This window comes from Tamandua tetradactyla, chromosome 26, assembly GCF_023851605.1.
Source record: "Tamandua tetradactyla isolate mTamTet1 chromosome 26, mTamTet1.pri, whole genome shotgun sequence".
In the NCBI taxonomy this organism is placed as follows: Eukaryota; Metazoa; Chordata; class Mammalia; order Pilosa; family Myrmecophagidae; genus Tamandua; species Tamandua tetradactyla.
Genome location: NC_135352.1, coordinates 22,079,030 through 22,104,943, shown reverse-complemented (window position 1 = coordinate 22,104,943; position 25,914 = coordinate 22,079,030). Strand labels below are relative to the sequence as shown.

At 38.8% G+C, this 25,914-nt stretch overlaps 1 protein-coding gene and 1 long non-coding RNA gene across 3 annotated transcripts in view; one reads left to right on the top strand and one right to left on the bottom strand.

Moving 5' to 3' along the window:
• Positions 1 to 1,951: 1,951 nt before the first annotated feature.
• LOC143669768 (uncharacterized) lies at positions 1,952 to 10,992 on the bottom strand. Its single transcript, XR_013169049.1, has 3 exons — positions 10,698 to 10,992; positions 7,106 to 7,142; positions 1,952 to 2,332 (listed from the first exon to the last, which is right to left on the bottom strand). It is a non-coding gene; the product is annotated as an uncharacterized LOC143669768 (long non-coding RNA).
• An 87-nt stretch (positions 10,993 to 11,079) lies between these two features.
• The window catches only part of MTUS1 (microtubule associated scaffold protein 1), a 154,932-nt gene continuing 140,097 nt past the window's right edge, over positions 11,080 to 25,914 (top strand). For both annotated transcript variants that reach the window (XM_077144363.1, XM_077144362.1), the window contains exon 1: positions 11,080 to 11,215. The gene's annotated coding sequence lies outside the window, so the exon portion shown is untranslated. The remainder of the gene's footprint in view (positions 11,216 to 25,914) is intronic.

Here is a 25,914-nt window from a genome sequence, read left to right as displayed (position 1 = left end):
CCCTTGGCTCTCTCCAGGTTCTGGCTTGCTTAACATCTCACAGTGATGTCTGCTGGGTTCCAAGCATTTCCAAACATCAGTGTTTCTGTTCTCTGAAACAACTGTTTTCCAAGCATCTGCCTCTGCTCTCTCTGTCAGCTCTGAGGCTTCTGTCATTTCTGACTCTCTCCAAAAAATTTTCCCCTTTTAAAGGATTCCACTAAACTAATCAAGACCCACCCAGAATGGGTGGAGTCACATCTCCATCTAATCAAAGGTCACACTCCCAATTGGGCTTGTCACGTCTTCACGGAGATAATCCAATTAAAAGATTGCAACCTACAGTCTTGAATCAAGATTAATAGAAATGGTAGCCTTCACAAGATTGAATCAGGATTCAAATAAAGCTTTTCTGGGGTATATAATACTTTCAAACCAGTACATACAGTTTCCTTTCACAATATTTTTATTTGACAGTTTATTGCATGAAAGTTAAACACATTTTAAATATATCCCATTAATTCATCTTTCTTTTGGTAACATCCTCCATTTTTGTGGTGTGTAGATATGTATCTTCTCCTCACATCTGGAAAAACAAGTCACTCTTCAGGCTTTAATTAAAAAGGTTTTACTCTTTGATACAGCTGGAATTTATTGTAGTATTGGTCATACGCACATGTGTAACTAAATTGATATTTTCCGACCTGTTAGCCAACTATCCAAAAGACAAGTTAAGTGGGCATCATTGCCTGATGTTTGTTTTGTCTTTTTTTGTGTATGTGTGACTTAAGCAGCATAGAATTTATTAGTTTGTTGTGGAAAGTCCAGGCAAGAGATCCAGTCTGGGAGTAGTAGTGCTCTCTGGTGTGAGGGTGCTAAGCAACTTTTTTTTTTATTGCATAGCATAACATATTTACAAAGCCAAGAAATAAAAAAGTGATAGTTTTCAAAGCACTCTTCAGCAAGTGGCTACAGGACAGATCCCAGAGTTTGTCATGGGCTACCATACGATCCTCTCATATTTTTCCTCCTAGCTGCTCCAGAATATAGGAATTGTTTTGTCTTTATTATCATTCAGGCTTTTATTTGAAACTATGCTAAGCTAGTACCATATAGTTTTGACCATTACTGCAATGTGTTTTCTAAACTGAACTGGGCTGAGTTCACCCTTACTACCTTTCAAAATGCTTTGCTATTCTCATTCATTTATTTTTCACTACTTCCTCCAGGAATTTTTGTTATTGTAACAATATCCACTTCTTATAATAGAAATAACAGTATTTAACCTTTCTAGACAATAATACCACATAGTTCTGTATATTTTAAAATGTCTTCCTTTAGCATTGTATGAATTTTTAAAATTTTATGTTTGTTCAAGAAAAATTATATTTAGGTATAAAATGCAGTTGTTATATGGTGAATTATGTTTTCTAATTATGTATAATAACTATTTTGGTTTGCTTCCATTTGTGATGGCTAAATTCAGTGGTCTTCTTGGCCAGGGGATGGTGTCCAGTTGTCTGGTCAAGCAAGCACTAGCCTGATGGCTACTGTGAGAATATTTCATGGACTTAAATCATTAATAAGTTGATTATATGTATGGTTGATTACATCTACAATCAACTGAGGAAACTGCCTTCAACAATGAGAGAAGTCTCATCTAATCACTTAAAGACCTTAAAAGAAATGATGATTTTAGCAGTTTAAAGAGAATTTCCCTCTCTATTTCAGCCAGCCAGCTTCCCCTGGGAAATTCATTGAAAACCTTCATCTGAGTTCCAAGCTTGTGGCCTGCCCTATGGAATTTGGACTTGTGCAGCTGCACAGTCATGCAAGACAAATCTTAAAAAACTTGTAATATTCACATGATATATATATATATATATATATATATATATATATATACACACATATATATATAATGTATATATATATTCACATGTATATATATATATATATATACATATCCAGTCAGTTCTTGTTTCCCTAGAGAGCCCTAACCATTAAAGTTTTAAATATGAAAACATGTAATATACAAAAACATTTAATTCATTTATTATTCTTTGTTCTATGACAGCGGTAACAGAAGTACCCTCTGGTTCTTAAATAAATTGTTTCTAGTGTGACCTGATTCTAGTGTGTGCTCATTAAAAGAGTTTAACAGCAGATTGTATAATTAGTCCTGGTCCGTTCTTAGTAAAAAATAATCTTTAGTTTTTAAGGCTGTGTATTATACTTGAGCCATACATCTGGGGTTGGAGCATAAAAGTAAATTAAGATTGCACGGGTGGTTCAGTGATAGAATGCTCGCCTTACACGTGGGAGACCCGGGTTTGATTCCTGGATCATGCACCTAAAAAAAAAAATGTAAATCAAACACAGAGCTGTGAAGAAACAAAGTTATAAACACACAATTTGTAAGTGCCTATGCTCATAGATCAAACAGACCTGGAATTCAATCATTATTTTGTTATTTATTTGCTGTGTGACATTGGGCATATTTTTACCAGATTGAGTTTCAATGTTATCATTTCCAAAATGGATATAATAATGACTACTTCATAGGGTTGCTTTGAGTGTTTAAATGATTAACATATATAAATAGTGCATGGTATACAATCAAGATTTGCTATTATTAACTTTATGAACATTATCATAATTAATCTTGGCAAATCAGAATTTTAACAAAGGAATTCTTGAATTCATCTTACCTATCAAGCTATCATTTACTGCTATTTAAATACTTAATTTCTCAGGATCCTTTTCTTTATTTTCTGAATTGCCTTGGGATCTTTCTAATAAATATTATTCTTTACATTTTTGTAAATATATTTTCCTATGCTTTCTATTTTCACCAATGTCATCCTCTTCATTTTAATAATTTCCATAATCCTACTTCAAAGATCCAATCCAACAACAATGTTTTGACAAAAAAATAAAAGGACTTCCCAGGGTTTACTTATGCTAAAGCAGCTCTCTCTCCTCCGTTGCACTTTAATTGATTCCTATTTCTTCATAGTGTCAAAATTTCTCACATTTCCAAGTGAAATGGGCATAGGGTTTATAAAGAGCTGGATTTAAGTCCTTGTGCTGGTTTGAAAGGATGTATGTCCTGTAGAAAAGCCATGTTTTAATCAAAATCCCATTTTATTAAGTAGAATAATCCCTGTTCAATACTGTATGTTTGAAACTGTAATCAGATCATCTCCCTGGAGACATGATTTAATCAAGAGTGGTTGTTAAACTGGATTAGGTGATGACATGTCTCCACCCATTTGGGTGGGTCTTGATAAATTTACTGGAGTCCTATAAAAGAGGAAACAATTTGGAGAATAGGAGATTCGGAGAGAGCAGAGAATACTGCAGCACCATGAAGCAGACAGTCCACTAGCCAGAGACCTTTGGAGATGAAGAAGGAAAATGCTTCCCGGGGAGCTTCATGAAATAGGAAGCCAGGAGAGAAAGTTAGCAGATGACGCTGTGTTCGCCATGTGCCCTTCCAGATGAGAGAGAAACCCTGACTGTGTTCACCATGTGCCGTCTCACTTGAGAGAGAAACCCTGAACTTCATCGGCCTTCTTGAACCAAGGTGTCTTTCCCTGGATGCCTTTGATTGGACATTTCTATAGACTTGTTTAATTGGGACATTTTCTTGGCCTTAGAACTGACACTAGCAACTTATTAAACTCCCCTTTTTAAGAGCCATTCATTTCTGGTATATTGCATTCTGGCAGCTAGCAAACTAGAACAGTCCTACTTCAGAGGTTTGTGGTGTTGGTTAGATTAAATTAATGTAAATAGCATATGGAAACTATTAGCAAAATATGCTTTGATGTCAACACGGTTGTTCAGTTTTTGGTGTCTGTGTTATATCTCAACATTAAAGAAGGTTAATAGCTTCCCGGAGGCAAGGTTTGAATTAGCTAAACTAGTATCTCAAGGACTGCTTCCAAGTATATGGATTTCAGAGGAAACCTACGGAAGAGGTACCTACAGTGCCAAACTCTTAAAACAGGTAACTCTCGTAGTAGCATTAAAAGTGATATTCAGTTTTGTCTTTGAACTTTTTAGGGAGAGATCAAAGTGGGAGACCTTCAGGACTCCAGAGTTTAACCAAGACTGTCTGCCGGGGTGTGGGAGGAGAATACAATAGCTTCTTTTCATATGTATATATTTAAAATCTTAACCTTTTCTATTTTTGCGTATCGTTTATTACATATCTAACGCATCGTGCTAATGTACAAAGCATAGTACTCTGGTGCTATATGTAATTTATAAATAAATAAATATGGGAATGCATACTCAATTTTTTTTTAATAAAGACATATAAGCAGAAAAGATTAGAGGCTACTGGTCTACCCACTTGGGCTGCACTGAAAGCCCAAGCTGAGGAGGGATGGCAGACCTTGGGAGACTGAAGGAAATGTTATTTTGGATGGCAGATCTTTCCGTAGCCCCAAGTTCACAGGCTGGGGCAAAGGGAAATGAATGACATCAGTAATTCCAAGCATGGCACAATATACAAATCATAGCCACATTAATAAGAATGCCTTATATTTTATCCTCACCACAACTCCATAAGGTAACTAATTTTAAATTAAGAACTAATTTTAGAAAAGTGAAACTGAGATACAGACAGATCAAATCAATTTGTTAAAACTAAATCTTCTAACTCAAATTCGTATGTTCAGTTTTGGAGTGAGAATGAAATTTTTGTTTTGTTTGTAGTAGTTTTTTTTTTTTCTCCTACTTAAGATTTGCAGACAATAATAAAATGAGATGGGGAATTAAAAAAGGAAAATTGTCCTGGGTTAAACAAAAATAACTAGCTGTGGGTTTCTAGAGCAGATAATCGGTTTGCAAATTAGTTGGTATTAACCACAGTTTTGCTTGATCTCAAACATAGATCAGAAGTATACTTATCCAACCAAAGACAGATAAACCTTCGGGGGTGCTAATGAATGTCCTGGGTTGGCAACCTGAGGGGTTTTTGATGCTAAAAGGGAAGATGGTCTGACCTTCGGGTGAACTAATCAGGCACTAACCTACAGTGACAACACACTTCAATGTAATTTAGGCAAATAGAGTTTTAGTCCATATTCACTGAACATAGGAAATATTGGTGATAATATTTTCAGTGGCTCTTTCCTGGATTGCCATCTCACGTCTAGGAGAGTGATTATATTTTGAGGAATGCTTATGTAATAGCATGAGGAGTAATTGCTGTTGATCACTAGGTTTATGGTTCTTCCTACATCACTATGATTTGCAAATATTTGTTAGCTGTGGAACCCCCTGGCCCATCTGATGGCATACCCCTTGCGAGGGGTTGGGGGGGCATAGAGGGAGTAGATCCCAGCGTCGACATGGATCAGGATCCATGAATCAAGATAAAAAATTTGAGACACAAGGGGAGGTGCAACGGTGGCTCAGTGGCAGATTTCTCTCTTGCCATGCCAGAGACCCGGGTTCAATTCCTGGTGCCTGTCCATGGCAAAAAAAAAAAATTTGAGACATAAGGAAGGAACTAAAATTCAATCAGTAGACAGGACTTGGGCTTTGGGAACCAGTCACAAAGCTGCAAAGCTGAACCCACTTAGGTCTTATGACTCTGCACTCTTCTTGGGTTGTCACGGTTCAATCAGCAGGGGCCCAGGGGGTGTAGGCAAGTTGAAGACCGCCTCCAGCTAGCCCAGGGCTTGCCTTTGGTCAAGAGAACAAGGCCAGAGAGATAAGCTGAAAGCAAATTCAAAAGGTCTAATAGTCTGTGTTAGTCTTTAAGATATAAGACCTTAAAGCTACAGATTTGTTATGAATATTTGTCACAAAGCAATAAATACTTTGAAATTGAAAATACATCCTCTTTTAAGGGCAGGCTCCATCAGTTTGGAGCAACTGCCTAACCAAGTACAAGTGTGTCACAGCAATGATTCACTGTCATGAGTGAATTACACAGACCAGTAGTTTCTTTAGTCATGGCATTTTAAGCAAAGCAAACATTGTCAAAGAGGTTGCATAACAAACTAGTGGTGCTATATTTTTCTTAATTTCTTCCTAATATGAGAAGGTCCACAGCAGAATTGCAGAACAACTTGTTTGTATGTGACCAAAAATAATTTTGGCATCATGCAATAAGAACAGTTTCTTCAACAGAGTCTATAATTGGAATAGAAGGATGGTTGAAGATACCTTCCACAGTGTGGGGAGAGGAGGATTTCTCAGATATTCTTAGGTCCTTTAGATAAAAGGAAACTATATGTTCTAATTAATGTCATAGTTCTGAATTTGCAACAAGGAACTCACTTCTTGAAAGTCTATTTGCAAATTGCAGACTTCTAAGGAAAAGCATCCCTGCAATGATAATCATCCTTCATTGAGAGAACATTGAGAGAACAGTCTGCTTGAGGCACAAGCCCACCAAGAAAACTGGTTAATTAGGAACCCAGAGAGTGATTTATAAATAAATCAGGACCATTCACCGCTCTCATACTCTTTATTTTCTTGCTTTGCCATCATTGCTACAGCTGGTCAGTTTGTGTATATGACTATGCATGGCTCACCATCTTGGGATACAAGCTTTAAAAGTCATGTGGCTATTTGTAATATACAATTTCTCTCAACAAAAATGGGAAAAAGATCATCAACAGTATCACAAAATTCCAGCATTCTGAGTCTTTGTTAGAGCCTACATGCAACATTTAACCATTTTTTTCCATACCTATCAAATGGCTGGCTGAATAGAAAATTTCTGGAATGTTGCATAAAGTGTATCTCTCTATCTCTGAGGCAAGGAGTTTGCAGGTATTCTGGACTTTTTACCATGAACATATCTTATTTTCAGAAGCACATCTGAAGGCTCTGTTGTCCAAACACCTCTCTATTTACAGTGAGTCAATCCTTGATTCCATTATGCTGTTACAAGCCTTGGACCACTCAGTCTCTGACTCCATAAATATCTTCATCGAGTTGAATTTTGTTGTAATACTTTTGGTTCTTATTCGAAGCCACTATGAATAGCCATATAAAATTCTTTACACCCATGCACTTCCCAAACAAACAAGCAAATAGACAAATGAAAAACCAAACAAAAATTCAGCAAATGGTGCTGCAATAAGAGGATACTCACATGGAAAAAGAATGAAATGTGACGCCCGCCATACAGCCTACAAAGAAAAAAAAATGTCCTTATAGTACTTTCAATAAGATGTTATTTTTTATGCAATAGTCTTGTTCTGAAACATAAGTGATTTCTTTTTCTCCTTTTGAATTTAGTGCTAGGCAAATCTTTGCTTCTTCTAAGGAACTATCAACCCCTTTTTGAAACTGGCCATTCTGTAACTGGTTAGGGCACTTGGCCACCAGGATACTCACAGCTTAATTTGCTGCTCAACAGTGTGTATACTCTTTTTCCTCAGGTCCCATTTTATAATTCTAAATATTTACTTTTAAAGTTATACTGGGCCTTTCTTTTGGATTTGTTCAATTTCCTCATGGAATGAAGTGGTGGTATAAATAAATATTGATAAGTAACAAAATTTTTAAAAAGAAACTCATTTGGGAACAAAATAGAAATGACTCTATGGGATTCCCATGGAAGTAATTCCTCAGTATTCAAATCCAGGTGGTGGGAATTCACTTCTTAGGAGTTAAGGCTGGTGTTGTTTAATTTTTGATTAAATGTGACTTTGGGAAAGTTAGCTGGAAATTCTAGCCAGGTGTCAATGCTAATGAAATTCTAAGCAATTTTCTAATGCGTCATTTTCACCACACTAACAGCATATTTGCTAGAGTTTTATATACCAAAATCTTACTTTTTAGATAAATGAGAAGAAATAGAGTTGAAAGTATCTATTGAGCATTTTGTGATACCCCCCCATATTTTGCCTGAGAAATTTGATCATTTATTTTATCTATGCATGCAATTAGCAGGAAAAGAAACTTAGTCGTTCCTAGGGACAAAACTTCAAATGGTGAAACATTTTATAAAATCGGAAATAGGTACTATATTTACATGATTCAAAATTCAAAAAGTTCAAAATTATATCTAGGGAAAAGTTTCTCTTCTTCCCTGCCCTTCAGCTCCTGGCTCCCCTCATAAGATACAAGCAGTTTGTCAGATTTTGGTAGATTTTTTCAGAGATATTTTATACTTATACAAGCCAATGTATGTATATATTTATATACGTGCAACTGTTTATAATTTCCCCCTTTTTGTTAGAAATGGTAGCATACTATTATTCTGCTGTTTTGCATTTTGCTTTTTTGACTTCATACGTCATATATCATGGAGATCATTCCATAAAAGTACACTCTTTTTTTTAAGTCTTCATAGGATTTCATTTTTGGGATGTATCCTGATTTATCAGTCCTTTATTAACAAACATTTATACTTTTCACCTTAATCTTTTGTTGTTATAAGCAATGCTGAAATGAACAAGCTTTTATATGCATGCCATTTCTCATGCCTGTAGTGGGATAAATTCATAAATATGGACTTGTTGACTCAAAGGATATGTGTCTTTGTAATTTTTATAGGTATTGGAAATTGCCTTTGAAAGGGGTCACTCTGACTATTATCAAACTTTTTTACCTTGCTAGTCTGTTAGGTGAAAAAAAAAAGATTCCTCAATATGGTGTTAATTTACATTTTTCTAAGGGGGAGAAAATATATACTGACATATTTTTAGAACAAAGGGCCACAGAGTTAAGTGTAGCTCCCAGCTGACCCTTAATATTGTTCCCAGGTCTGTACCAGGTTAAAGTTAGTGCTGAGATATCAGGAACATGGCCACATGCCCAGAATTGAGATGGACAGAAACACCAATTGACCCTATTTCCAACATACTTGTCTTTTCAGAGTCCCTGATGATGACCCTAGAAAATAATTCCTGTTTTTATGTGAATGCAATTAGAAGTAAAGTGTCAGATTCCCCAATGACCACAAAGGTATCTAATTACTTAGCAGAGTTTTTTTTTTTTTTTTTTAATTCATCCCACAGAAAAATGAAGTAAAACAGGTTCTATATTTATAGATATAGCTAAGTCACACAATAGAACTGTGGAGGGCTGAACCAAATCAGCTGGGTCACATGAGAGTTATAAAGTTTAAATGATAGGTTTAATACAGGGAATATTCTATTTAGAGAGGAAGCATGCTGCTAATTAGCATAAAAGACTCAACTTGCAGCAACAGTCAGATTCTTGTTTTTTGTTTTTGCTTTTGCATAAGGGAGGATCATTCAGTGCTGTTCGTTTGGGTTTGCTAAATGCTGTCAGAATGCAATATACCAGAAATGCAGTGACTTTTAAAAAGAGAATTTAAGTTACAAGTTTACAGTTTTAAAGCCATAAGAAAGTCCAAACTAAGGCATCCAGAGAAAGATATCTTTGACTTAAAAAAGTCTGATGTCTGTCACAGGGGCCTTTCTTTAGCTGGCATCTGCTCATCCTTGTTCCTGGTTCTTTTGTTTCCAGGTTCTGACGCCAGTGGTTCCTCTCTAAGGTTCTGTGGGCCTTCACTTAGCTGCTCTGGGGAGAAACTCTGGACTTCATATTTTAGCTTCCCTTTGCTCTCTCCAGGTTCTGGCTTGCTTAGCATCTCATGGGCAGGCACATGGCCAAGTCTGCTGGCTTCTGCATCTTCAAATGCCTGTGCCTGGGGGTCTGCTCTCTCTGTCAGCACTACAAGCATCTCTAAATATCTGCACCTCTGTCAGGTCTGAAGTAACTATGTTTTCTCTAAAATGTTTCCCTTTTAAAGGACTCCGAAAACTACTCAAGGCCCACCTTAAATGGGCAGAGTCACATCCCCAGCTAATCAAAATGCCACACCCATAATTGAGTGGGTCCATCTCCATGGAAACAATCTACCCAAAGGTATCTACCCTATAATATTGAATCAGGATTAAGGATGTGGCTTTACTGGGATACACAACACTTTCAAACCAGCACAGTTTTTTTTTTTTAACCTCTTAAAACAAAATCTCTTAAAATATTTAAAAAATAATTGCATACATATTCCTGAAGTCATGAATGGTATTAGTTACATATCGATCTTTACAAGAAGGACTTCAAAACACATGAGAGGTGTCATCATTTAATGGAACAAAATGATTCAAGAGTCAGGCATGGCTGGCTTGCACTTACCTTTTACTAGCTACATGACTTTAGACAAGCCACTTGACTTTTCTGAACTTCAATTTCCTCACTTGCAAAATTGAAATAATGAGCTACACACACTTGGGTATTACTGTGAGGAAATAATGGAACATGAAAAAGCTTTACAATTGTAAATGGCAATATAAGTTGATCTGATATTCATGGTATAAAAAACTGTGAAATACAGCATCCTCAGATTTATTCTCAGAAAAAGCTTACCTTTCCTAAAAGCTTTTAGCAAATCTAAATCAGTTAATTACCAAAAAAAAAAAGGTTTTCAAGTTTTGAATTCATGGTGCCTGACATTCAGTGGTTCTGTAACATTATGTCTCAGGTGGAAGATCATTTTTGGAGAAGCTCTGCCTTCAAAATATGCCTTAGAGAAGAAAATATTTTGTGGGCCTAAATGAGAATTATGGATGAAATTTGCACAGTTTAGTAAACAGTAAGGGCTCAGTCTGTGCTTCCAGGAAAGTGCGCTGGACCTAGTTTCTCTCCCTATTTTCCTTTCCATTTTTCATTCAAAGATCTAATAACTGTGGAATATTCATTTCTCTCACCTTGAATAGGTGCTTGCTAGTAAACTTCCTGGAAGTACGACCTGAACACCGACCAGGAGCGGGGCGTCCCGGAGGCCATCAATGCTAGGTCCTATCAAGTCTCCACCCCAATCATTCTGCCGCTGCCTGCGTCCCCCACCCCTCGGCTGCAAAGGACGGGCAGCTGGGACTGAGGACGCAGGTGGCAAGAGAGGAGTGTGGGGGGGGGGCAAGACCTCTCTCGGCGGCCGGGCCGGGAACCTGCGTGGCCTGGGGACGCGCGGTGTGGCCAGGTGCGGCGGCAGCAGCCGGGGGCTCCGCGTCGCCGGTGGTAACAGGTGCAGCGACGTTCTGGGCGGAGGCCCCGGGGCGTGGGGCGCGTTCGCACTTAGCCCGGGAGCGCGCGGAGCCCGGAGATTGGACGCAGGAGCGCGAGAGCAGGGAGCTGAGCTGAGCCGAGCCGAGCCCAGCCGAGCGGAGCCCGCCAACCTGCCGAGCGGCCGGGGAGCGCTGCGGGACCTCCCGGCCAGCGCCCGAAGGTACAGCCCCGCGCTTCCTTCAAGTTTCCGGGGGCGCAGCCCCCTCTGGACGCGCTGGCCTTGGCGTCCAGCTGCGGGACGGGGGACTGGGAACGCTCGGGGGGAGCTGCAGCGGGTTGAGGGGGTCAGAGGCCGCGCGGGTGCTTTTTTTCGGTTTGCAAGTTTCCCGAACTCCCCGCCCCTGCTCCACCCGCCCGCGGCCCGAGACGTGGGGTGGCCGGAGCGTCTCGGACTCCGAGTCCCCCGCCTGGGTGCAGCCTCCGCAGGGGTGGGGGGTGGGGACGAGCCGCACGTCCCCAGGTGCGGCTGTGCCCCAGGCTGGCGCTGATTGCCCCGCGGGCCTCCCGGGGTGGGCCGGGCCAGGCCAGGAGCGCGCGCCGCCGAGGATCCCAAAGGCGCCCCGGGGGCTGGGAGAGTTCGCCTCGCCCCCCCCACCCCCCACCTCCGCGCCCCGGCTTCCCGCAGGGCTCGGGGTTCGCTCGGCGGCGCTGCGGGGAAGGGCCGAGTTGAGTCGCTTCCCGCTGCCCAGCTTCTCCGCAGTTGCGAGGTGACGCGGGCCACATTTCGGGTGCCGGCGGTATTGGCGGGGGCCGGGTGAATATTTGGGGGGGCTTAGGTGCCAAACTTGGGGGGGGGAGTTGGAAAGGGGGCGGCCCCGGGCGGAGCGGAGGCCGCGGAGAGCAGGTCTCCCGGGAGGTCAGCGCAGCTCGGACGGAAGGGACGGATGCGAATCTCGTGGCTGTCACCTTGAAAAATGACCCAAGGGTTTTAGGGTAGACTGCGAGCACCAGCCCTCGGCCGGAAGCCGCCCGGCAGGCATTTGACCCGCAGTTCCCCAGCAGTCCCCAGCCAGCTCCCTGGGCGCTCGGGCCGGTTCTCAGTATCCCTGTAATCAGGGCTGAGCGTGTGGGCGAGTCGGGGTCGCTGCAATTCCCCAAGTCCTCTCTCCCGGGCCTTCTTATCCCCCCGCCGTTTGCATTTGCTTTTGGAGCTCTCTAGACAAATCCCCGCGGAGCTAAAGGCGTCTGATTGGCTGCTGTGCAGTAATTAGTGAGCTTAAGGGTTTCCTTATCGTGAGCAAATCTTTTTGTCCGCTTCGTTTCGAGACACTCTTTTACTAAGTTATTTGTTGGTTTTGATTTTGAGTATTTTAATTGAAAGTGGGAATGAAGAGGTTAACTCTTCGTTTAGCCTGCATAAAGCTTCACGGGCTCCATTTAGGACTGTTTCAGTAGGAACCTTTCTTAGAAAGAATTGCCTGGGTGTTTTGTTTGCTTGTTTTGTGTGTTTGACTCCGAATCAGAGTTTTAGGCAAAAGAGGGAGGTGAAAGCTTTCATGTTTTGCCAGGTGATTGGAATTCAAACCTCCCCCATGAATCGAGCTCTGCGGGCAAAGGGTGAGAGTTGAGGTGTTAGGAGTGGAGAGAGACGAGGTAAGGACCGAGAGGGATGAAAAGGAAAGCAGTTGCTTCCGCCAGGGAACCTGTGACCTCTTCAAGGAGTGGGTATTCACCCTTATAAGTGTGTGATTAACCCTAAAAGGAATTGCATAATAGGATGTGCAACTCTGTAGACAGATTTCTTTTCGGGGATGGTTACAGCAGGAAATGTTGGATAATTTAAACAATGATCCCCTATTTGTAGAGTGCTTCAGAGTGTATAAAGTGTTTTTATAGGTTTTCCCCCCTTAATTTCTCTGTTCCATAAGGTAAGTTATACAAAGAAATGATTAGCACTATTTGCTTTCCTTAACAGCAGCAACAACCAAAAATACGGCCCTGGAGTTATTTACGGAACTTGCACCAACTTTTCTCCTCTGTTCTTTTTAAAACCAGCATTATGTGGAGAAAGTAGTGCTGGTAGAAGATCTGTACCTTTTAATTATGTGTCAGTAATTCAGGGTTGCTTTTGGAATATTTCACAAGGTTATGACATTTAAATACGTTTCTGCACCATTTCTTGGAAACTAAAGTACAGTTATTAGACTTAGACATTTAAAATGCATGACATTTAATAGCCATGCTCTGTTAGCCCTGATCGCATATGATTTCAAAAGCAATGCTGTATAATAAAATTAGTAGATTTAGAAAAGATACAATCATTAAACTTACCATTCAAATATAACCAGTTAATATTTTCTTTTATTGTTTTTAATATATAACAAAATATATGCTTTTTTACAGTTACATAGTTTACAGAAATATAAATATATAGAGTGGTGCACTCTGATTTTTTTCTGGAGACTTAATACCTGAAAATATTTCCATGTTATCACATTTCCTCGAGAATATTATTTTAGTGGCTACATAATATTACACTGTATGAATGCATCAATTTATTGAACCATTTTATGTATAATTAATTGTTTCTTAAAGCTGGACTTATAATTTTATCCCCAATTATTATTAATTACTGTTATAAAATATACTGCTGTAAGGTTAAGGAGTATCCTTTTTAAACTTTATCTGCAGGGCGTATGTCATTAGGAATAGAGTCCTTTGAAGTACATTTGGTAGTTCAAAGGGAAAAAAGTGTTTTATTAAAATATGCTATTATCAGCACTCTATGAAAGTATCTGTGTTACTACATTCTTGTCAGCATGGAGAACTGTTCTTCAAAGAAAAACACAGTTCTTGTCAGTTTTACAGGTTAGAAGTGCTATCTCAGTATTTAAATTTCCATTTCTTTGTTTACGAATGATATTGAACACAAAAAATATATATAGTTATTTTACTGTTTTATTACCCTTTAATTGAATGTAGGGTCCATTTTTCTCCTGGGATAGTAGTGTATTTCTCTATTACTTTATGAGAGCTTTTTAATGTATTCTTAGTGAACTTTTTCTTAACTTTTTCAGTTACAGATGTTTTTCCCATTTTGTGTTTTGTCTTCTGAAAGTGCACATAAAGCTTGTGACTTACAGCAGTTCGTTAATGCAGCTAAATCTGTTGACCTTCTCAAAAACAAAATTTTTTTTTACTTCTGAACCGCAGTGTAAGGACTGTGTGACCATGGTTGAAGAAGAGTTTTAAAAGAGTTCTCCTCGTACTTCTGAATTAGATTCTTCTCAAATCTATTCCTGGGACCTCATGTCCTGGAGGGAAGGCCGCTATAGAAGAGGTTCTTGAGAAATAGTTGTGCATGGCGTATTCCATTAAGGAACAGAATTCCTTGAAATCAGGGCAGAAGGTTTAGAATCCCAGGGATTGAAAGCTCTTTCGATCTCTTGTTCCATGATCATATAAACTAGGCCCACATCCCATTTGTTTTTAGTGATTCAATTACAGTGTTATTATTTGTCCAGCATCTTCTCCTTAGATTCATTATTGTAGTTTTATACTGAATTACTGATTGAGTCTTTTCTTGATGCCCAGACAGGTGTATGTGTAGTTCACATTTCCCCCCAAATTAATTTCCAGTGCTCCTCATAGGCTATACTACTTATTCATTGGGGAAAAATGCCTTCCTGATTTCCCAAAGTTGAGTTACTTTTCAAAACTATGGAAGCTTAAATGTACCCTGAGGTCTTTTGAAGGCCTTACTGCAGGACATTTTTCTCCATCGGGGCCTAAGTCCCTTTCTTTCTTCTCCTCTCCATCCTGCGGTCAGTATGTGGGAGGAGTGAGTTTTGTGGGGACTCCTTGAAACGGGTCTGGACTTTGTCCAGGAGCAGGGGTGCCTGGAAGGAGGTGGCCATTGCACCTTCGGCTTTCAGGGGTGTTGGCCGTGGCTTTCTAGTGGTGGGGACTGGACTGATAGAGGATGAGCGGTTCCACTCTGCAGGAAAGAGGGATGAGATGGTACTAGAGGACCTCTGCCAGCCTGGAACCTACTTTAGAAAAGTCTGCTTTGACCAGGGTTCTCCTTGGTTTATAACAACCCAGTAAAACCGAGAACACAGTTTCACTGCCAACAACTTCTTGCTTTAAAAAATTTATTTCTAAACTTGGTTTTATAGAAGATTCCCCTGGGGATCATCTTTTTTTTTTTTTTTTTAAATGAGCACAATATTCTTTGAAATCAGCAGTTATTAGCAGTTATTATTTTATGTGGGCAGTTTTCCATGACCATATTAATTCCTGACTTGTTCATTTGGACCAAGATGAAAAAAAGAAATTTTCATTTCGGGGATGATCTTTACTATATGGATAGATACAGTAAAACTCATTATCATTTAATAGATACAGTAAAACTCATTATCATGCACCATAAGCTAATTTGCAATTTGGATTACTCCAGTTTCTTTTGCACAATCAAAGAAGAGTTTGTTGAACAAATTTAGGGTGTAAATAAGGTTGAACCTAGATGTGCTTCACTTAAGTAAATAGCTTTCATGTACATCTGAAGTACATATTTGCATGTAAATAATGTTTGATTATAACATAACCTTATTTACTCATTAAAGCTAGTTGGTTTTTCAGCTTTTAACTTAAGCTCCATATTAGACTAGTAAAAATGTATTTATTTGTCAAGGCAAGCTGTATTTAAAACTTGCTGTTAACAGGCCCTACCTAAATTAGTGAATTTGTGTATAAATTAGTTACATAAATAAAAGTAAGAAAACTCATGCACCCTACCTTTATTATAACCTAGAAACTTTATTTCATTTTGAAGTAGTAAAACTAAGCAAGTTTTAAAATCACTTAAAGCTTCTCTTGCTTTTTGAGTAGGGTTGAATAGAATCTTATTGAGCAGTGAAAGAAGGTGAAGTACAGTTCAGATGTTTCTTAAAGTGGTTGAAAGGTGAAGGAAATTATTTCCAGGAGTGTCATTATGCCAGTGCTGTGAGAGGACTGATTTCATGTTTCTGGCAGGGTTGTGCTGAGCAGAGGGGAAGGGCTGGTGGGCTTCCAGAGTGTGTGCACAGCACAAGAGAAAAGCAAAGATGCGAAGAAACTATACTGTCTTCTAAGTGAGGTGCCATGGAAAGGGTTTTAAGTCATTAGGTAACCTTATTGTTCTCTTTAATGTAAATATTTATACTTTGTAAATATATTTGAAGCTCATTTCAGAGGAAAAAGAAAATCAATGTTGCCAGTTAGTTGTAATTATCTTGATCTTTCACAGTTAATTAAACCATTTCAGGAAAGGTTGTGTCCTAAATTGGCATGGGGGAAAAAAAGTCCCTCTGAGAAAAATTCACACATGTCAGAAGAGTAGTAAAGAGAGTTGTAAAAATACATCCTTTTATGAATAAGTATATAGTTTAAATCATGTTTATGACAGTATATGTTAAGCTGATTGTTAAATGTTTAGCTTATTTTCTATACTTTTTCTACATTGGAAGTTTGGAAATGTTTAACTCAGGCATTGTTTACGTGTATACCAAACTTGAAGGAAGAGTCAATATTTCTTCATCTTAAGTCAGACAAGTATTTCATTTGATGTGTTTAGCAGTGTTCACTGACAAACGAGAAGATAATTTTCTTCTGGTGTTTATCGCCTACATTTTCTAGATAATTGTTGACAATGAATATCAGGTTGAAACTGCATGTCCTTTTTTGTAGGCTATATATTTTTATGGTGTATTTTACACTTTATTGATGTTTTAGTCCAAGGATATCATTATTACTTTATCCATTCACTATTCATTTAGATATATGAGTTTAATTAACAATTATTATTCTTCAGTCCATCCTGAATCTTGAACCTCTCATCTGGGATAATTTTCTTTTCACCTGAAGAATATCCTTTTCACATGTGTTTTGACATTAATTGTAGAAAGCTTTCTCCATTTTGATTTGTCCAAAAACGTGTTTGTTTCACCTCATCTTGAAGGATTGAGATGAGGTGAATTAAGCCTCACCCCCGCCACAACCTCCACTCTTTTAAAAAAAAATTTACTGTGAAATATACAAAAAAAGCAGTAAATTTCAAAGTACATTTTAACAAGTAGTTCTAGAAATTTCGAACTATGGCGTGGGTTACAGTTCTACCACTGCAGGTGTGAAACTTCCAGTCTTTTTAAAACCTGTCTCACTTGGCTGGTTTGGTCGATCACGCAAGAATAAGCCAGTAGAGAGATAGCCACTCTAAAAGATGCTGTTTCAATGTGGACCACTCATTCAACCCCAACCTCTGCGTCAAGATAGTGGAGTTGATTTTCCCAGAGAAATACCAGCTGAAATCACCCTATCCTATTAAAATTTTTATTTTTTTAATGCACTTACTGTACTGTAATCATCTCATTCTTAGATAAATTACAGTATTGAATTATATTACATATTACTACTAACCTAACCTAATAGACTTTAATTAAAGTGAGGTGGGGATTCTGAAAATCCTATGAGCTGGGATTGGAGAGGAAAAAGAAGTGGTTGCAGGACCTCTTTTTTTTTTTTTTTAACTTTTTTATTGTATAGTATAACATATATACAAAGCAAAGAAATAAAAAAGCAATAGTTTTCAAAGCACTCTTCAATGAGTAGTTATAGGGCAGATCCCAGAGTTTGTCATGGGCTATGATACGATCCTCTCAGATTTTTCCTTCTAGTTACTCCAGAATATAGGAGGCTAGAGGGCTTAAATATTTTTTTTAATCACCTCAATCAACTTTTTCCTTTCTTTTTTTGTGAAAAATCACATATACATAAAAGCAATAGTTTCAAAGCACAGCACCGCAGTTAGTTGTAGAACATATTTCAGAGTTTGACATGGGTTACAATTCCACAATTTAAAATTTTAACTTCTAGCTGCTCTAAGATACTGGAGACTAAACGAGATATCAGTTTAATGATTCAGCAATCATAGTCATTTGTTAAATCCTCTCTTCTCTGTATAACTCCACCATCACCTTTGATTTTTCTATCCCTCTCTTCAGGGGTGTTTGAGCTGTGGCCGTTCTAACTTTTACATGTTGGAAGGGGTTGTCAATAATATGGGGTAGGGAGATGGAGCTATCTGATGTTCTGGAGAGGCTGGGCCCTCTAGATTTCAGGACTTTTCTGGTCCAGGGACCCGTCTGGAGATTGTAGGCTTCTGGAAAGTTACTCTAGTGCCTGGAACCCCTGTGGAATCTTATATATTGCCTAGGTGTCTTTAGGATTGGCTGGAATAGTCTGGTTAGGGTTTGGCAGGTTATGATAGGTAGCAAGGTCTAACTGAAGCTTGCGTAAGAGCAACCTTCAGAGTAGCCTCTCGAATCTATTTGAACTCTCGCTGCCACTGATACTTTATTAGTTACACTTCTCTACCCCCTTTTGGTCAGGATGGAATTGTTGATCCCACAATGTCAGAGCCAGGTGCATCCCTGGGAGTCCTCTCCCACATCGCCAAGGAGACTTTTACCCCTGTCACAGGCCCTCTTTACCAAGGAAAATGTACTTGTTTTATGAGATCCTCACACTAGACCGCACCATATAAAACCAAGTCATTTATACAAAATGCATAGAGAGGATTATTTTTTCACATTCAGTAGTAAGTAAAAGGCACGAGTAAAAAGCCTCGCTGTTAGAATAATAGGTTCATTTTTCATCAGCCTCATACCATGTGCTGGGCATGTTCAGGAGGGTCAAAGACTGGCAATGTAGAAGGTCCCAGCTGTGGGGGGAAAACTTAGCTCCTGTTCTCAGAGGAGTTGGTCAGAAAATCCCAGCCGTTTAAATATGTGATGAAAAGTGCAGTTTTGGAAATGTACAGGTAGAGGTTGCTAGGAGTATTCTCCTAGGTTGTTAATATTGTGCCAAACATTGGAAATCCTACCTGTTGATCTTTTTTACTTTTCCTTTGTATCAAAGTGGTTGAGGAATGAGGCACTTAGCACTTTGTTCTGTGGAATTTTTACCTTCATTTCTCTGAGTAAACTTCTTTAGTTTCCTTTTTAAATTATCTTTTTGTTGCATCTTGTAAGCTTCTTGAGGATAGGGTCTAAGCCTTATGATGCTGGGTATATATGTACTTTTTATAATGATTTTATACCAGATGTAGCCTGGAATAAATCATCTGGAGCTCTGAGAGACTGGGAGTTTTGAAATTCCTTCTTCAGTTAGTCACAGCTACTCGAGAGGTCTTTTAAACCTCAGATATTAATTTATTAATTTTTTTTTTTACTATTTTTCTGTATTTTCTTCAGATCTAGTCCCAGCAAGCAGAGAGTATGAAGGAACGTCGTCTGTGGCCTGTGGACCTCTGAAAAATGGTGCCCTGAGGAGCAGGGAAAATAGACCGCAGAGGTCTTCTGAGCTAACTATTTTATTTTATTATGAAGTGGCATTCTCAGAACATCTTGCATCCTGGTATGCAAGTATTTGTGCAGAATTGATTCCAGCTGTGATGATTTGTTACATTCTCTATGCAGACAATCGCAAGTTGACAATTTCTTTTGAATAGAGACCTGGGCAGTTTTCTGTTAGAGAAAAGTAAGTGTTATTTCATAAAGATGAATTGACATGACTTCTTAGGCTGGGATTGTTTCTTCTGTTACTACGTATAATGAGATTTGTCTTTCAGTGTAGCTTTGCATTACTCTCAGACTTCTTGGTGCTTCATTAGAATTGCTGGTTGTTGAACCTGATTTAATGCTCTGAGGAAGGACTTGACTTTTATTTTTATTTTTTTGCATGGGCAGGCACCGGGAACTGAACCCAGGTCTCCAGCATGGCAGGCGAGAACTCTGCCTGCTGAGCTATCGTGGCCCGCCCTGACTTTTATTTTTAATGCTTAAAAGTTTCTGATGTTGCTTTATTGAGGGTATTAATGGCAACTGTGCAGGTGGATTTAATAATTCATTTTAATTCCAATGTGAGAAGACTGGGTCCAGTCAATGAAAAAGGTAAAAAATGTGCATTTCTTTTGTATGTGTTTGTGAAAAAGATTAAACCATTTTAAATACTGCAGATATGACTATTATGTTGGAAAATGATGAAACAGTGATGATTATATCTTGTTAAACTGAATATTTAAAACTTATAAACTTATAGAGACATCATCAAATGAAAATCACATTCTATTTATATAGCATAAGTTGTTTTGAAATTGAATGATTAGCTCTCCTTCCCCCAACCCCCACTCCAGGCAGGGTCTTTTCTTCTCTACTTCCCTCTTGTTTTTTTTTTTTTTTGTTGTTTGTTTGTTTCTTTGTTTAATTTGGAATAATACAATAGGGGAATTTTAAACATTTAGCTAATGTTTGCTCACCCCAAACACCATTATGAAACCGTGGAGACATACTTGGTTATAGAATCAGAAAAAATGTTTCAGGTGTCCAGGACATTCGATGCAGGAATGCAATGGCACATGTACAGACAAGCAATTAGGCATAACTGAGCTCATGTCTGAGGTCTGCCATTTTTGACGTATGGCCTTGCAGATACTTCATTGCTTTTGCAACCCAGTCCTCTCGTCAGGACAATGGGGATAATACCTGTCTCCTGAAGTTATTCTAACACGACCCCAAGTGTATAGAAGATGACCCATAGATACTAATTCCTTTTCCTTTGTCTCTTGTTATAAACCTCTTCTGAATCATGGGTAGGAGTTTTCTGTCACTTCAGCTTGGATTGTTGGTGCTGTTTGGTGGGAATTAAATTCCAAGCATAGTAGTCCTCATAACTTTCCCTCATCTTTGAAAACAATTGGTTTGTACCAGGACCATTTGAGATTACTTGTTCCAGCTTTGTCTCTGGTTGTCTTTAGAGTTTGAGTTTAGTAACTTGCTGATATTTTGTTATAATAGAGCTGTGTTGTTGTTGTTTAATTAAAGCAGATACTTTCATCTTTGCTAAAGTCTATAAAGTCTGTTGCCAGTTTGCTATCACTATCTTCTAAAAGCACTTGAAATTGACTCATCACTTTCAACCAGTACTTCACTTGTGGATTTTAAAGTACTGATGTCTGCTGTTCTAATTTTGAACCTGTAACTTAGTCCAACAGCGTTCATATTTAAGACTTTTTGTGTAAAATATTATCATTTGTACACTGAAAATATTAAAGCCACACTAATTTTTCATCTTCCAAGCAAAGTGAGTAATAATTCCATGTTTCTAGAAAGCATTTTGTAAATACAGAAGTTCTCATTATCACATCAACCCTGTGAGTTGGCAAAGAAGGCCATAAGAGCTCTGTTTTATAGATGAAAAGCTTGAGGATCAGAAGGATTTGTATGAATGTTTTGTTTTCTGATTAGCAGTTTGATTAATATTCTCTACCCCCAATATAATACCCTCACTTGGCTAGTTTTACTGCCATGAGAAGTAAAATAAATTACTGTTTGGATTTTCTGTGTATCAGTGCTGAAATAGGATCAGAGTCATATGACAATTTAGATATGAAAAATATCACGTGCCGTTGGCCTAGAATTATGGCTTGTTACGTTTCCATTTTCCTAACCACAGAATATAAAATAGAATATTAAATTGGTAAGCCATTCAGATGAATAACACAAATGGGAAATTGATGTTATGTCATCACAATGATATACTAAGTTTCTGAACATTTTTTTGGTTTTCAGACACTCTTACAAAAAGGAACCTACTAAAAATTCTATAAGGACGGTCACCTGAATTATTTGATAATGTCCTGTCTTACAGTTTAGTAATCCAAGGTTATGCCTGTTGATTGGAGACTAACATTTGTTTTCCTGAAACACTTTTTGCTTTAGAAATTTTGTTTTTTGTTTGATTATCTTAAGTTACACAGAGGCAGGTAAATAGTGGGGCAAATGGAGGCAATCCCAGGTGGAAATTTAACTGGAAGGTGAGGCCAGATGTCTTTCAGAACTGGGAAGAGAAGACTGCTCCATAAAACCAGGTACGCCCTGGCTGTCAGTCACAGTTCAAGCCCTGAAGGTTCTCATTTCTCTGCTACTAAAGCGACCTATGAGCAATGTCGCTGACCTTTAAAGTAGGCCCTTTTAAGGAGATTGGCTCTTTCTTTGGGCTCTTCCTGAAAATTAAATGTGTATATATATATTGCTAACCTTCTATTCAGTAACTCTTATTTGCCAGTGGAAAGCCTCACAGGAGTAATCTTTTTTTGTGCAAAGCATACAGGAAGTTGATGTTTAATGAAGATTAGGAGGTACTCGGTGAGGTGCCAGCTTGCGTAAGTACATACACATCATGGCATTTTTCAATTGGTCTTGGCATGATTCAAATGGAAAACTATTTCCTTTTAGCCAAGTGGACTTTGAAAAGATATGGCAACTGTCTGAAAGAGTCTAAACAAGGAGCTGTTCATGGTCACTTAACACTTTGGGGAAAAGATTTTATTTTAGCTTCCAATTCAATCCTTACTCCCCACTTCCGTCAAACCACCTGTGTGCTACTTTTGAGTAATCTAAACCTAGCTGTATAGGATTTAGAAAAGAAAAGGATACAAAGTCTTTACATCTAATTATTTCTTCAGTCCAACTGTACTGTACAGTCCTGTGACAGAGTTCCTTGGTAAGCCCTGACTGCAAATGTACTTTAGTTTTATTTACTTGTATTGGGACAACCTTTTTTTTTTTTTTTAACTTTTTAAACTGTATCATATAACATATATACAAAGCAAAGAAAGAAAAAAGCAGTCGTTTTCAAAGCACTCTTCTACAAGTAGTTACAGGACAGATCCCAGAGTTTGTCCTGGGCTACCATTCCATCATCTCAGATTTTCCGTTCTAGCTGCTTCAGAATATAGGATGCTAGAAGGAATAAATGTTTTTTAATAATCACAGTTGACTTTTTTGTGTGAAAAATAGCATATATACAAAAAAGCAATACATTTTAAAGCATTGCACAACCATTAGTTATAGAACAGACTTCAGAGTTTGGCATAGGTTACAATTCCACTATTTTAGGATTTTACTTCTAGCTACTCTGATAATACTAAAAGAAATATCAATTTAATGATTCAGCAGGCATATTTGTTTTGCTAAACCCTACCTTCTCTGTATAACTCCACCATCACCTTTGATCTTTCTGTCCTACTCGTTAGGGGTATTTGGGCAAATGGCCACTCTAACTTTTTTCGTGTTGGAAGGGGCTGCGACAGTTCTTTTTGTATCAGTTCACTACTATCCTGGAATTCGGTGTTATTCTGTTTATTTTCATGTGTGCTTTCTGATTTTCATGAGAAAGCTTACTTTTGAATGGAATTCTGAAAATTATCTCTGTGTGATGTAACAGCCTTGAGAGCAAGACTTTTATCTGTTTTGTTCATCTCTCTATCAGGAATAGTTAGAATAGTGCTTGATATTTAGTTGCTCAATAAATTGTCGAAGAAGTGCTGACTTAGATTGAGAAATATGTATGACATTCTCAGATGTCTGTTCGTTTGGGGTTGTTGGCAGCTGCTATGTGGTCCTGACCTGCTTTGCAAGGTCTCTTTCTGTTGCACTCTGTTGGGTCATCCTGCCCGAGACGTGCTCCTTCAGAGGACTCAGGTGAATGGCCTGTATTCAGGAGGTTCCAGTAAACAAGAAAATTCTGAGTAAACAGGGCAGGTTTGGTATCCTTAAGATCAGATAAAAATGGTGCTTAGGAAGTACAGTCAACAATCAAGGCTTTCAGCTGGGTAGAGAGATTGAAAGTGGGTTCCAGAATAAGAACCAGGAAAAACATCTGTAGTGCCCAACAGAGATGAATGAATAGGCATGTTCCAGGATACACACTGCTGTTTACTGGCAACGTGATCCTTGTTTTTCTTTTTAAAATCAAGATGAAGTACCATGAGATGCGCTGAGCTTGAGTGTACAATTATATGAGTTTTGAAAAATATTTATCTGTGTAACCAATACTCCATCAAGATATAGAACATGTCCATCACCCCAGAAAGTTCCCTTGGCCAGATGATCTTGAACCACTTGCTACACTTTGGCCATCAGCAAAGTGAGAATAATAATAAAGCTTATCTCACAAGGCTGTTGACATTATAACAGCAACAGCGAACAATTGTGTATGAGTTTAAAAGTTTCCACAAATCTCATTTAACTCTCAAAGTGGCCCTATGCAATGCATTGTTATCATCTCAGCTTTTACAGTGGAGGTAAATGAGGCTGAGATTATTTTTGGCCCGAAGTAACCCAGTTACTGAGTAGCTAGCTGGCAGATCCTTCCATGAGTAACGTGTATCCTCTCTGGCCAGGCAGCTTTGAGTGTCTGTAGCTGCAGAGGACTACCAAATATTGGGATTTTATTATCGTGGAAAGGAGGCTGGAAAGAGATGGAGATTTAGCACATTTGACCTAGGTTTCATGTCCACTGTTGCTATTTATTAACTCTATTTCTTGGGCAAGAGCCCTGACCTTCTTGAAACAGCAGGTTTATCATTTCTAAATGGGGGGAGGAAAGGGACAATGACAGCCATGTGGGCTGTCTGTGCCTCGGGCTGTCACCTGGGAGAGGGGTTGGGAGAATACTCTCTGGGCTATGAAGAGCTTTGCACAATGTCATTTTCTTATCCTTGTGCTCACTCCCCCATCCTGCCTGCACACATTTGCTTACTGGGTGGATAAAGCAGGAATTGACGTTGTGTCAGAGAGAGGGGTCCCGACTTGTTCCTGTCTGCGCTCAACACTGTTTACACAGCTTTTTCACACACTAGTCTTTCTGACGTTTGAAAACTTCAGAGAGTTTTTCAGCTATTAGGTCAGCTTCACTTCAGCAATACTTATTGACTTTTTAGAAAAATTCTATTTTTGAAAGTAATACCCCTGGTACCAACAAGTATGAGATAGTTTAAAATGGGTGAATTCCTAATTCTTCCAAAGAAATGTGGTGATGTGTTTGAGACCAGAACGGAATTATCTTGTGTATCTTTCCTGTATTCCCAAAGATGAGCTCTTCCCACACTGTTTAATTACTGGTTATTAAATATAAGGCCCTAATGTTAAACACAGAGCTCTCATTTCTATTGCTCGGGCGGATCCATTTCTTCCATCCCCATTTATTCTAATAACTATGGAAACAGCTTTAACATTTATTCATTTGGAGTCTGAAATATTTTTTTTTGTAACCCCACTGGCTCACAGTTTCCCATTACCTCTCTTACAGAACACACACTCGAGCAATCTCAGCATGACTTGGTCTCTTCTGGTTTAAAACAGTCACTTGCAGGGAATTATCACCTATGTCAGGACTTAGGTTTATCAGTGCAAACTTCCTACGCAGGGATGTTCTCTCCTCTCAAGGCTTGTTTTTCTCCCTCTCCAGTTCACCTACTTCTGAGACGAGTCCTGGGTCCCAAAGGAGCTTTATAACATCATGACAATAGGTGAGGATTGTTTGGTCCAAGCCTCCCTTCCAGATCTCTCTGGCTGCTGCTGAAGTAGCTCATGACAATTGTCTGTAGGTGCCTCTGTCCCTGTGTGTCCCAGCCTGGCATTTGTGTGTGCTGGTATCCATGCCCTCTCTTGTCACTTCCAATGGAGGAGCCAGCTTACACTGATCTTTCTTTGAATTGTCCTAGATCTTTTCTGATCCATTGGCCTTCTTAGCACCTCACGTGTGTGTCTTTCTCTGGAGATCCTCCTTGGTAGGCTTTGACATTTTCTGTTTGTTGGGAAACTGCCCTCTGTCTCCCATCTGCATAACTTCTGACTGCTTTGTATGCCATCCTCTTTCTTGCTGCTTTTGCCACCTAACCCAGAGGTTCACAAATGCATATCTATAAACAGGCGTGCTTTGTGACAAAATGTTTACCGTGATACAGAGAAGTGAAAAACAAGAACAGTGACTGTGCTAAGGGTTTCAGAAAGCTCAATTTGCATAATCTAAACTAAA